At 36.6% G+C, this 12,035-nt stretch overlaps 1 non-coding gene across 1 annotated transcript; it reads left to right on the top strand.

The window, feature by feature from the left end:
• Positions 1 to 949: 949 nt before the first annotated feature.
• On the top strand, positions 950 to 1,021 carry Trnae-cuc (transfer RNA glutamic acid (anticodon CUC)). Its single transcript has one exon. It is a non-coding gene; the product is annotated as a tRNA-Glu (tRNA).
• The last annotated feature ends 11,014 nt before the right edge of the window (positions 1,022 to 12,035 follow it).

The raw sequence follows: 12,035 nt of genomic DNA, 5'->3' as shown, positions 1-12,035 counted from the left end.
TCAAAAATGGGAAAAACTCCCATGCTCATGGATTGGCAGGATCAATATAGTTAAAATGGCCATTTTGCCAAAAGCACTATACAGATTCAATGCAATACCCATCAAAATCCCAACTCAATTCTTCACAGAGTTAGAAAGAGCAATTATCAAATTCATCTGGAATAACAAAAACCCCAGGATAGCTAAAACTATTCTCAGCAACAAAAGAAATTCTGGGGGAATCAGTATCCCTGACCTCAAGCAATACTACAGAGCAATAGTGTAAAAAACTGCATGGTATTGGTACAGTGACAGGCAGGCAGATCAATGGAACAGGATTGAAGATCCAGAAATAAACCCACACACCTATGGCCACTTGGTTCTAGACAAAGTGGCTGAAAACATCCAATGGAAAAAAGATAGCCTTTTCAACCAATGGTGCTGGTTCAATTGGAGGTCAGCATGCAGAAGAATGCGAATTGATCCATCCTTGTCTCCTTGGACTAAGCTCAAATCCAAATGGATCAAGGACCTCCACATAAAGCCAGACACTCTGAAGCTAATAGAAAAGAAACTGGGGAAGACCCTTGAGGAGATGGGTACAGGGAGAAAGTTTCTGAACAGAACACCAATAGCGTATGCTCTAAGATCAAGAATTGACAAATGGGACCTCATAAAATTACAAAGTTTCTGTAAGGCAAAGGACACCATCAAAAGGACAAACTGGCAACCAACAAATTGTTAAAAGATCTTCACCAATCCTACATCAGATAGAGGGCTAATATCTAATATATATAAAGAACTCAAGAAGTTAGACTCCAGAAAACCAAACAACCCTATTAAAAATGGGGTACAGAGTTAAACAAAGAATTCTCACCTGAAGAACTTCGGATGGAGGAGAAGCATTTTAAAAAATGCTCAACTTCATTAGTCATTAGGGAAATGCAAATCAAAACAACCCTGAGAAAGTTCCCTGGTGGTCTAGAGGTTAGGATTCGGCGCTCTCACCGCCGCGGCCCAGGTTCGATTCCCGGTCAGGGAAATCCTGTTTTATCTACACAATGGAGTACTATTCAGCCATTAGAAACAATGAATTCATGAAATTGTTAGGCAAATGGATGGAGCTAGAGAATATCATACTAAGTGAGGTAACCCAGACTCAAAAGGTGAATCATGGTATGTACTCACTAATAAGTGGATATTAACCTAGAAAACTGGAATACCCAAAACATAATCCACACATCAAATGAGGTACAAGAAGAAAGGAGGAGTGGCCCCTGGTTCTGGAAAGACTCAGTGAAACAGTATTCGGCAAAACCAGAACGGGGAAGTGGGAAGGGGTGGGTGGGAGGACAGGGGAAGAGAAGGGGGCTTACGGGACTTTCGGGGAGTGGGGGGGCTAGAAAAGGGAAATCATTGGAAATGTAAATAAGTTATATCGAATAAAAAAAATTTAACATAAAAAAAAAAAAAACAACCCTGAGATTTCACCTTACACCAGTCAGAATGGCTAAGATTAAAAATTCAGGAGATAGCAGGTGTTGGAGAGGGTGTGGAGAAAGAGGAACACTCCTCCACTGCTGGTGGGGTTGCAAATTGGTACAACCACTCTGGAAATCAGTCTGGCAGTCCCTCCGAAACCTGGGCACCTCACTTTCAGAATATCCTGCTATACCACTCCTGGGCATATACCCAGAGGATTCCCCACCATGTAATAAGGATACATGCTCTACTATGTTCATAGCAGCCCTGTTTGTAGTTGCCAAATGCTGGAAAGAACACAGGTATCCCTCAACAGAGGAGTGGATGCAGAAAATGTGGTATATCTACACAATGGAGTACTATTCGGCCATTAGAAACAATGAATTCATGAAATTCTTAGGCAAGTGGATGGACCTGGAGAATGTCATACTAAGTGAGGTAACCCAGACTCAAAAGTTGAATCATGGTATGCACTCACTAATAAGTAGATATTTACCTCGAAAACTGGAATACCCAAAACATAATCCACACATCAAATGAGGTACAAGAAGAAAGGAGGAGTGGCCCCTTGTTCTGGAAAGACTCAGTGAAGCAGTATTCAGGAAAACCAGAACGGGGAAGTGGGAAGGGGTGGGTGGGAGTACAGGGGAAGAGAAAGGGGCTTATGGGACTTACGGGGAGTGGGGGGCTAGAAAAGAGAAAATCAATTGAAATGTAAATAAAAAATTATATCGAATAAAAAAAAATGGGGTACAGAGTTAAACAAAGAATTCTCACCCGAAGAACTTCAGATGGCAGAGAAACATCTTAAAAAATGCTTAACTTCATTAGTCATTAGGGAAATGCAAATCAAAACAACCCTGACATTTCACCTTACACCAGTCAGAATGGCTAAGATTAAAAATTCAGGAGACAGCAGGTGTTGGAGAGGATGTGGAGAAATAGGAACATTCCTCCACTGCTGGTGGGGTTGCAAATTTGTACAACCACTCTGGAAATCAGTCTGGCGGTTCCTCTGAAAACTGGGCACCTCACTTCCAGAAGATCCTGCTATACCACTCCTGGGCATATACCCAAAATATTCCCCAGCATGTAATAAGGATACATGTTCCACTATGTTCATAGCAGCCCTATTTATAATTGCCAGATGCTGGAAGGAACCCAGGTATCCCTCCACAGAAGAGTGGATCCAAAAAATGTGGTATATATACACAATGGAGTACTATTCAGCCATTAGAAACAATGAATTCATGAAATTCGTAGGCAAATGCATGGAGCTGGAGAACATCATACTAAGTGAGGTAACCCAGACTCAAAAGGTGACTCATGGTATGTACTCACTAATAAGTGGATATTAACCTAGAAAACTGGAATACCCAAAACATAATCCACACATCAAATGAGGTACCTGAACAGAGGAGTGGCCTCTTGTTCTGGAAAGACTCAGTGAAGCAGTATAGAGCAAAATCAGAACAGGGAATTGGGAAGGGTTGGATGGGAAGACAGGGGGAGGCCAGGGGACTGATGGGACTTTCGGGGAGTGGGGGTCCAGAAAATGGAAAATCATTTGAAATGTAAATAAATATATCAATAAATTAAAAATAGGATAAACATTTATAATGTAGATGCTACATATGTTGATTTAGAGAAGAGGTTGTTGTAGGGCTTAGTCAATTGTCTGGGACTAGCAAGGTCATGTATTTTGGAGAGTAATTTACAACCACTAGTTTACTAAGCCAGAATGGTTTCTGTTCTGTAAAACTTCACTTAAACAACCAAGAAACCATGTAACAGAATTCTGTACATTTTCCAATATTTCCCTCTGCAACAATAGTTGACTATCAACACAGTTTGCCTACGTGCTTTGCAAATGAAGTTTTATTGAAGCTCAACCATGCTTATTCATTTTGTATTTTCTATGATTCCTTGTCACTAAAATAAAGAGGCGAACAGCTGTGGGTGATTACATAGTTCACAAAAGAAATTGTCCTGCCTGACATTGATAGTTGATTTTAAAAAAATGGATAATTTATTTATTTACATTTTAAATGTTATCCCCTTTCCTGGTTTCCCATCCATAAACCCCCATCCCATCCTCACTCACCCTGCTTCTATGTATATGCTTGGCTAAAATACTTAATTCATACAAATTAATTTATAGTGTTATGCATACTGACAAGCAAACTAAGATACTAGGAAAGAGCTCATGATAGGCATGACATATTATCTCTTCAGAGAAATGTATGAAACACAGTTCTTAAAAGATTGTAGCCTTTAGCACTGTGTTGTGGGATGAATGATGATCTTACAGTCTTCCATGTTTCATTGATTTTTCTTACTAAAAAGATCACAGGTTACTTTAATATAAAACAAATATCATCTGTAGTTTTAAAGAAACTTTATTTTTCATTTTAATTCTTCCATTTATTGAACAAGAATATTCTTATTAGTTGACTCACCATATTTACTTCTCATTGCTAAAGACAGCAAAGTATCACAAACCCATCACTTCTGTAACTGTTGTTTCAGGTGTTAATTATTATGTTGTCTATAGTAATTAGCTTTTTCCTGCAGTTAGCACTTGTAAAGTTTTTCCATCATTTTACAATGATGAATTCTTTATATTCAGAGTCATTCAAATTCATAGCCACCATTATATAAATGGTATAATTCAAAATAGAACAATAGCATTAGTTGTAAATTAGTATTCAATTTTTTAAATAAAAATATTAACACTTTTAGAATTTATTATTTATTTACAGGAAAACTTACTTTGGACTGTTGAAAAGGTGTATCATCTTTGGAAACTTGGTATATATTTTAAAAAGGGAAATTATATTTTCATCTCATTTATCAACTCAATTTTAAGACAAATAAATAAACAGTTCTTACATGTACTATCACTGTTATAAAAGATTTACCAACAGGAAATCATTTAAACTCATGAGTTATGGTCATTTTGAGTAAACCAACTAATATTAAATACAATTAATAATTAAATGTAATTTATAAACTAGTGAGAAAAGTTTACATGCAAATTAGGTAACTAGGTCTGTAAACCTAGACTCCTTATTTAATTTAAATTACTAGCATTTTTATGTCCTCTCACTGAAAAATACTATAATCTCTTAGATTTTTGTCCAGGTATTTACATATACAATTTATTTACCAATGAAGTTCTTTGTATTTTGTTAATGTATATGTTGAGTATAACAATGTACATTATATTGATTTATCTTTTATGAAGATAGTTTTCATTATTTTCTCAGGGAATTTGCTACATTAAGATACATGTCTTTACTAAAAAATAAACTTAGATAAACATTATTTTAATTGGTTTCTTGTCCTTGCTTATTAGTGTAAGAATAGCATTCAACATCCTTTGGTTTTTGTTTGTTTTCAAATATAGATTATATTTTTATTCATTAATTACATTTATTTATTTATTTATTTATTTATTTATTTATTTATATATCAATTTTGCCACTCCCTGATCCCCTCTACAAGATATCTTCAACCCATTGCCCATCCCCTTCACCTCTGAGAAGGTCACTCCTCTTCCCACCCTCTTCACATCCCCTTCTTTGGTGGTCAAGTCTCTAGAAGATTAGGCATTCTCTCACACTGGGGCCAAACAGTCCTTTTCTTTATCTTAATACATTCATGACATTTTATTTTACATGACTTTCAAATGCCCTTTAATGATGTTTATTTTTCTTGTACTTTTAAAAAATTCAGTTGTATTTTTATACAATTAGGTTTAAAAAAATCATGAACAAATGTACCATAAACCTTTATGCTTTTTTATTTATTGTGAGAGAGTGTAAACCCTCTTTTAAAAAATATAAAAAGGAAGACTTAGAATTTTAAAATTATACATGGGTGTTGTGGGTATATTTTCATTATGATATATTTTTTTCAAGTTTCAATTAAATGAATTTATTTTTACTGCTGGCAGTACAGCAGTCTTAGAGACAAACAGCATGCTTGTTTGTCAAAGGAGCCTAAAGGAAGTGTTTATAAAGGTTGATGTCAAAGGTACACATTACCATTATTTATAGAATCCATGGCTTAACAAGAAAATTGTTTGTTCTCTTAGTTGTTTCTTCACTATTATATAGCAATAAAAAGAACACTTCCTCCTGGTCCCACAGTGTTAACAGAATTTACAAAAACAGCAATCAGAAACACCACTCTCCTAAGTATTTTATAGACACAGACTTTAATCATTAACACCATAACTGTCTGAACCTCAAATTATAAAATGTATTACTATGAAAAACAAAACTGTTCAATTCAAGATGAACCACATAATGAATATCCTCAAACATATAAAACAAAAATCAAAATCCCATAAAGCAAAGGAGCAAAGTTAAATATTTACTCTAGAAAAAAGTTGCAATAATAGGCAACATCCAAAATCATACTAAATTGTAGCTTTGGTCCAAATATATTACTGAATATTTAGTCAAAAATAAAACTATAGTTTCACTTCCACCAGCAATGTAGTAGTCTTCCCCTTATTTCAAATTTTTGCCATCATGAACTGCCCCTTGTGTTTTGATCTTAGCCATTCTGATAGGTGCACAATTGAATCGCAAAGCAATTCTAAATTTCATTTCACTGATGGCTAAAGATGTTGTGCATTTAAATGTGAAAGACAACCAAAGTAGAAAAACAAACACTAATGATCTCAGCTGGAAATCCACCTGCTAGACTCTGGAGCAGTAGTTCTCATCCTTCCTAATGTTAGCTATGACCCTATAATAGAGAACCTCATGTGATGTTGAACCCCAACCACAAAAGTATTTCATTGGTACTTCATAGCTGTAATTTTGTTCCTGTTATCAACCATAATGTGAATATCTGATCTGCAGGGTATCTGATATTGTGACTACTGTGAAAAGATCACTCGACACAATGGGGTCTCGACCCACAGATTGAGAACCACTGCTCTACAAGCTCAACCCTTCTAGACTAGCAAGGAAAGTCTATCCCTCCTATCACCCAATATCCCTGCTGAGTCTTGATCCCCACCCCTTAAGCTCTGGCCTTCCTTCCATGTTGTTCTCCATCACTATTCCATTCTCTTGACATACTTGTAACCATAGAGGTTCCCCAAATGCTCTGATCCCTAAATAGTCCTTATCCCAAGGAGACACTGTATGCTGGCTTAGGGTTGTAGGTCTGATTCTTCCACGTGTCCAAAACATCTTTACAAGATGCACTTGGAGAAATGGATTGTGAAGTATACAAAGTGCTGGAGAATTTTGTGAAATGTTGTGTATGCTATCAGGCAAAGTACTCCAGTTTTCTGGGTCTCAGCTTTCCCTTTTTAGAACCGAGCAGCTGGAAGAGTTATTTCTAAGGTCCTCAGTGGCTGGCAAATGTGGCCCTGCCTTCTTTTTTGTCTATTCTCTGTAGGAATTCTTTGAAGATTGTTTGTCCCAGAAGCAAAATGCTTCCGGCAGGAAGAACGTGTCAGGTTTGTGTTCCCTGTGAGTATCTTTAGGGACAGCATAGAACATGTGAAACTAGGTGTAATGAGCAAGGACAGACATAGCAATGGGGTTCACTATTGCCGTGAAAGAGAGTGAAGACCATTGGGAGGAGTCTGCACTCACAGAGGAGAGATAGGAAACCAGGGAGGCAGAGATGACTCGATTACTACTGGGTCCAAGGCCCTGACTCTTCAGATTCCAGTGGACATCAAACAGGATTTGAGCAGGCAGGAATCTCAAAGATTATCCCAATGGATAACTGGGCGTATAGTCCAGTTAGTGGAGTGCTTGCCTAGCATGCAACAAGCCTTGGGTTCTATCCTTGGCATCCCATACATGAGGTGTGGTTAGTGGATGCTTACAATATTTGTACTTGAAGCATGAGAAGCTCATCTTCCTCTGCTACATACTGAGTTTGGGGACAGTCTAAGATTCACAAGACCCTGTCTCACCAGAGCAGAGAGACTACATAGCAAGGACTACAAAGCAGGAAGGAAAGAAGGACTGCCGCCTGAAACTTTTGTCTTTGCAGTGCCTACTATGAGAGTTCTCTTTAAATGTTAATATAAGATTCGAGTGAGTAAGTCACTTTTATAAAATCATTTTAATTTAACTTCGTGTGCATATGTGTATGAATGCATGTACCTGTGTGTGCACAGAGGCTTGGAGAAAACATCTGTATCCTCATCTATCACTCTCTACTTTTTTTTTTAATATATTAACTCTCAGTCTCTCTCTAGACCTGGAGCTCATGCAATTTTGGCTAGGTTGGTATCCATTAAATGTTTCATCATTGGATCTATACAGGTATAGTCTAGACCCCATCTATCTTGTTATATGAACAGTTAAATCTAAGCTCAGGTACTCATGCTTATACAATAAGGATTTTTAAGACACGTTGCTGTCCCTTTAATCCATTATAAAGTCATATTGAACACATTTATCCAGAAAGAGCTGATGAACAGGCTCACACATGGACTGGCAATACCCATTTGCAGACCTACTTATTCAATCCTATGCAGAATGAATGGTTTCCTATTTTAAATATTACTCGAACATCTAGAAGTATTTACATTCAGAGCTGGAGGCCAGACCTCCATTCAATTCTTGCAATTGTAATCATGGATTCGTGGTTTTTATAAGACTACCAACTAATTCTTCAAAGAATTTCAAGACAGGATCAATTTCAACTCCATTTTCCAATTAAAGGTGGCATATGCTGAAGCAGAGAAGTAGAAGATATGCAAAGGCCTCAGAAAGACCTTACCAACTTTCTATTATGTGCCAGATGCTACTCATAACTTTGGTACTTAAACCTCAGGTCTGCAAGGGTAGGTTTGTTATTGAAGTTCTTAGTGTCAGAACCTAGTCTCTAAGACCCCTAATAAGCTAGGCTTGGCCACCCATCCTCAACTGGCCAATTACAAGTAGTTGTGAAAGGGCAGAAATTGACATTCATTTGATATGGTTGCACTGAGAAAAGCAACCCATTAAGGGATCCAATGACTTCTACTCTATCTTCAGGGCACTGACATGAACTTTGGGTTACTGTAGAGAGCAGGAAGTAGACATGACAAAGAAGTCCCGATCAAGGTGTGGTTGTGTCCATCATCTTCTCTGTTCTAGTCTCTTCTGCAAGGTGTTCTGACAAGTCACAACTGTGCCTTCTGGGAGACAAGATCCCCTTGGGCTGATACAGGCTTCAATTCTTTCCTTCTCTGAGCATGAGGTTGCTGAGAAAATTCAAGTACCCAGAGGAACACCAGCTCCATAATTTGATTGTCTGTGTTAAGGTTGGGTAGGGCCAGACAAGTGTTTCTTTAGAATATCATCCTTTCTGCCAGTATGGTTGCAGGTGACTCTTGGAAAGGAAAGAAACTTTGCCATCTCATTTTACAGTACCATCTAATTCTTCATGGCACACACTGAAAAAGAGGCTAGTGAACTCAGGACCGGGATGCCTTAGACAGGACAAAACCAGTGTGGGTGCCCTGGGCACCCACTTCTGAAAAGGAAGTGGCTATAAGCAGTAGAGAAACAAATTTTCCGGGACTAAACCATCAACCAAGGGGTACACATGGTTCCAGCCAAAATTGTGGCAGAAGAATACCTTGTTGGGCATCAGTGTGGTCAGGTAAAGGCTCAATAGAGGCCCCAACAAAGGGAAATCAAGGGGGGGAGGTGGAAGTGAGTTGGGTGAAGGGCCATATAGTGGAAGCAGGGGCTGGGAGGAGGGGTTGGGGGTTTGGGGGGAGGGGGAAAATCAGGAAAGGTTTTATCATTTGCAATGTAAATGAAGACAATATTCAATAAAAAATAAAAAAATAAAAAAGAGAGGAACAAAAAAAGGTGTTTCTTAGCCACTTGAGATCCTCTGTTGGAAATTATCTATATATGTAACTCATTTTTAATTGGATTATGTTTGCTGATGTCTCTGCCTTACAGAAGTTTCTCAGTTTCATGAAGTCCCATTTACTGATTGTTGTACTTAGTGCCATCATTATGGGTATTCTGTTCAGGTTGTCCCCTTTGTCAGTGAGTTCAAGATTCACTTTCTCATAGATTGGGTTAAGTAAACCTTGTTTTTGCCGGGCGGTGGTGGCGCACGCCTGTAATCCCAGCAATTGGGAGGCAGAGGCAGGCGGATTTCTGAGTTCGAGGCCAGCCTGGTCTACAGAGTGAGTTCCAGGACAGCCAGGGCTACACAGAGAAACCCTATCTCAAAAACAAAAACAACAACAACAAAAAACCCAACAAAAACCCAAAACAAACAAACAAAAAAGTATACCTTGGTTTTTTTTGATCTAATTGGAATTGGGTTTTGTCCAGGTAATAGGTATGGATTAGTTTCCATTCTTCTACATGCTCACACATCTAGTTATTCCATTATCATTTGATGCTGCTGCTTTTATTTTCCAGTATGTATTTCCCACTCTTTTCTTAAAAATCAGGTTCAATAGGTCTGTGGATTTATGTCTTGATCTTCAGTTCAATTCTATCTGGTTTTATTACTATAGCTCTTTAATAGAGCTTGAAATCAGGGATGGTAATATTTCAGATGTTCTTTTATTGTATAATATTGTTTTAGTTAACCTGTTTTGTTTTCTTTTACTTTTTTCATAGCAAGCTGAATGTTGTCCTTTTCAGATCTGTACATATTTATGTTGGAAATTTGATGGTGATTGTACTAAATGTGTCGATTTCTTTTGGTAAGATGACAATTTTTTACTATTCAATCATTCCATGAGCACAGGAGATCTGTCTATCTTCTGATCTCTTTCAACTTTTCTTCAAAGACTTGAAGTTTTTGTCATAAAAGTCCTAAATTTTCTTGCTTAGGATTATACCAACATATATTATTTATAGCTATTTTAAAGGATGTTGATTCCTTGATTTCTTCTTCCATTTGTCTTTTCTTTATAAAAAAAAAAGGCTACTTAACATTTTTTTTAAATTCTCCTGTACAGCTACTTCACTAAAGATGTTTATTAGCTCTAGGAGTTCTCTGGTAGAATTCTGGAGTTATGTATACTATTATATCATCTGCAAACAGCAATGCTTGGAAATATTTTCCAGTTTGTATCCCCTTGATCTATCTCCTTCAGTTTTCTTATTCCTTCTTCAATTACTTCATGTATTGAATGAATATGAAAGAATGGACAGCTTTGTTTTGTTCTTGATTTAATTTGATTTTGGCTATTGATATTCTGAAAATTATCTTTATTATGTTTAAGTATGGCCCTTGTATCCGTAATATTTCCCAGAATTTTGTCATGAAAGGTATTGGACTTTTTTTTCAAATGATTTTTCCAAATCTAATGAGATTATCATGTGGGTTTTTTCTTTCACTTTGTTTATATGGTAGATTACATTTCCGATTTTTATATTTTGAACCATCTCTGTATATTTGGGATGAGACATACTTGATCATGGTGTGTGATGTTGGTATGTCCTTGGTTCATGTGTATTTGATTATGAGGAATTTTCCATTTGTTTTCACAAGTAAAACTGGTGTGTAATTCTCTTTCTTTGTTGAATCCTTGTGTGGCTTGTGTGTCACGGTACTGTGGCCTAAAAAAATTAATTTGGAAATATTATTTCAGTTTCTATTTTGTGGATTGATTGGAGTAGTAATGACATTGTCTCTTCTTTAAAAGTCTGATAAAAATTGGTGCTAAGAATATTTTTCCCTGGGCTTTTATGTTTATGACACTTCAAATGACTATATATATATATATATATATATATATATATATATATATATATATATATATATATATATATACCTATCAGGTATGCTGTTAATTTGCTAGTATGAGACCTATCCAATTTCTTTATCCAGAACTTGGTGTTATGAACTTTCCTTTTTAGCACTACTTTCTTTGTGTTCCATAGGTTTGGGTATGTTGTACACTCATTTTCACTGAATTCTGTCAATTCTTTGTTATTTACTTCTGTCTTGACCTGGCAGTCATTCAGTAGAGAGGTTGTTCACTTTCTGTGAGTTTGTAGGCATTATGTTCTTTCTGTTGTTTAAATTAACTTTTAGTCTATGGAGGTCTTATTAGATACAGCAGATTATTTCAAGTTTTCTTGTATCTGTTGACATTTAATTTGTGACTATGTTGTCAATTTTTGAGAATGCTCCATGAGTTACTTAGGAGAAATTGTATTCTTTTATAATTTGGTGAAATGTTCTGTAGATGTATGCTAGGTATTTAGGATTCATAATGTCTGCTAGCTCCAGTATTTCCCTGTTTCTGGTTTGTTATGGATGACCTGTCAATTGTTATGAATGAGGTATTAAAGTCTTCCACTATCACTGTGTGAGGGTTCATGTATAATTTAAGCTTTAGTTTCCTTTACAAATATGGGTGATTTTGCATTTGGGACATAAATGCTAAAAACTGAAAGATCACCCTGTATCTTCTTTTTCATGGATATGAAGTGTCCTTTTTTGTCCCTTTTAATTAGTTTGGGTTTGAAAAATTTATTGTTGGATATTAGAATGGATAAACCAGCTTACTTCTTAGGTCCATTTGCTTGTACAGGATAGATCAGAATACTGAGTGC

The sequence above is a fragment of the Apodemus sylvaticus genome, chromosome X (genome assembly GCF_947179515.1).
Source record: "Apodemus sylvaticus chromosome X, mApoSyl1.1, whole genome shotgun sequence".
In the NCBI taxonomy this organism is placed as follows: domain Eukaryota; kingdom Metazoa; phylum Chordata; class Mammalia; order Rodentia; family Muridae; genus Apodemus; species Apodemus sylvaticus.
Note: the sequence above shows the minus strand (reverse complement) of the source record. Positions and strands in the feature narration are given on the sequence as shown.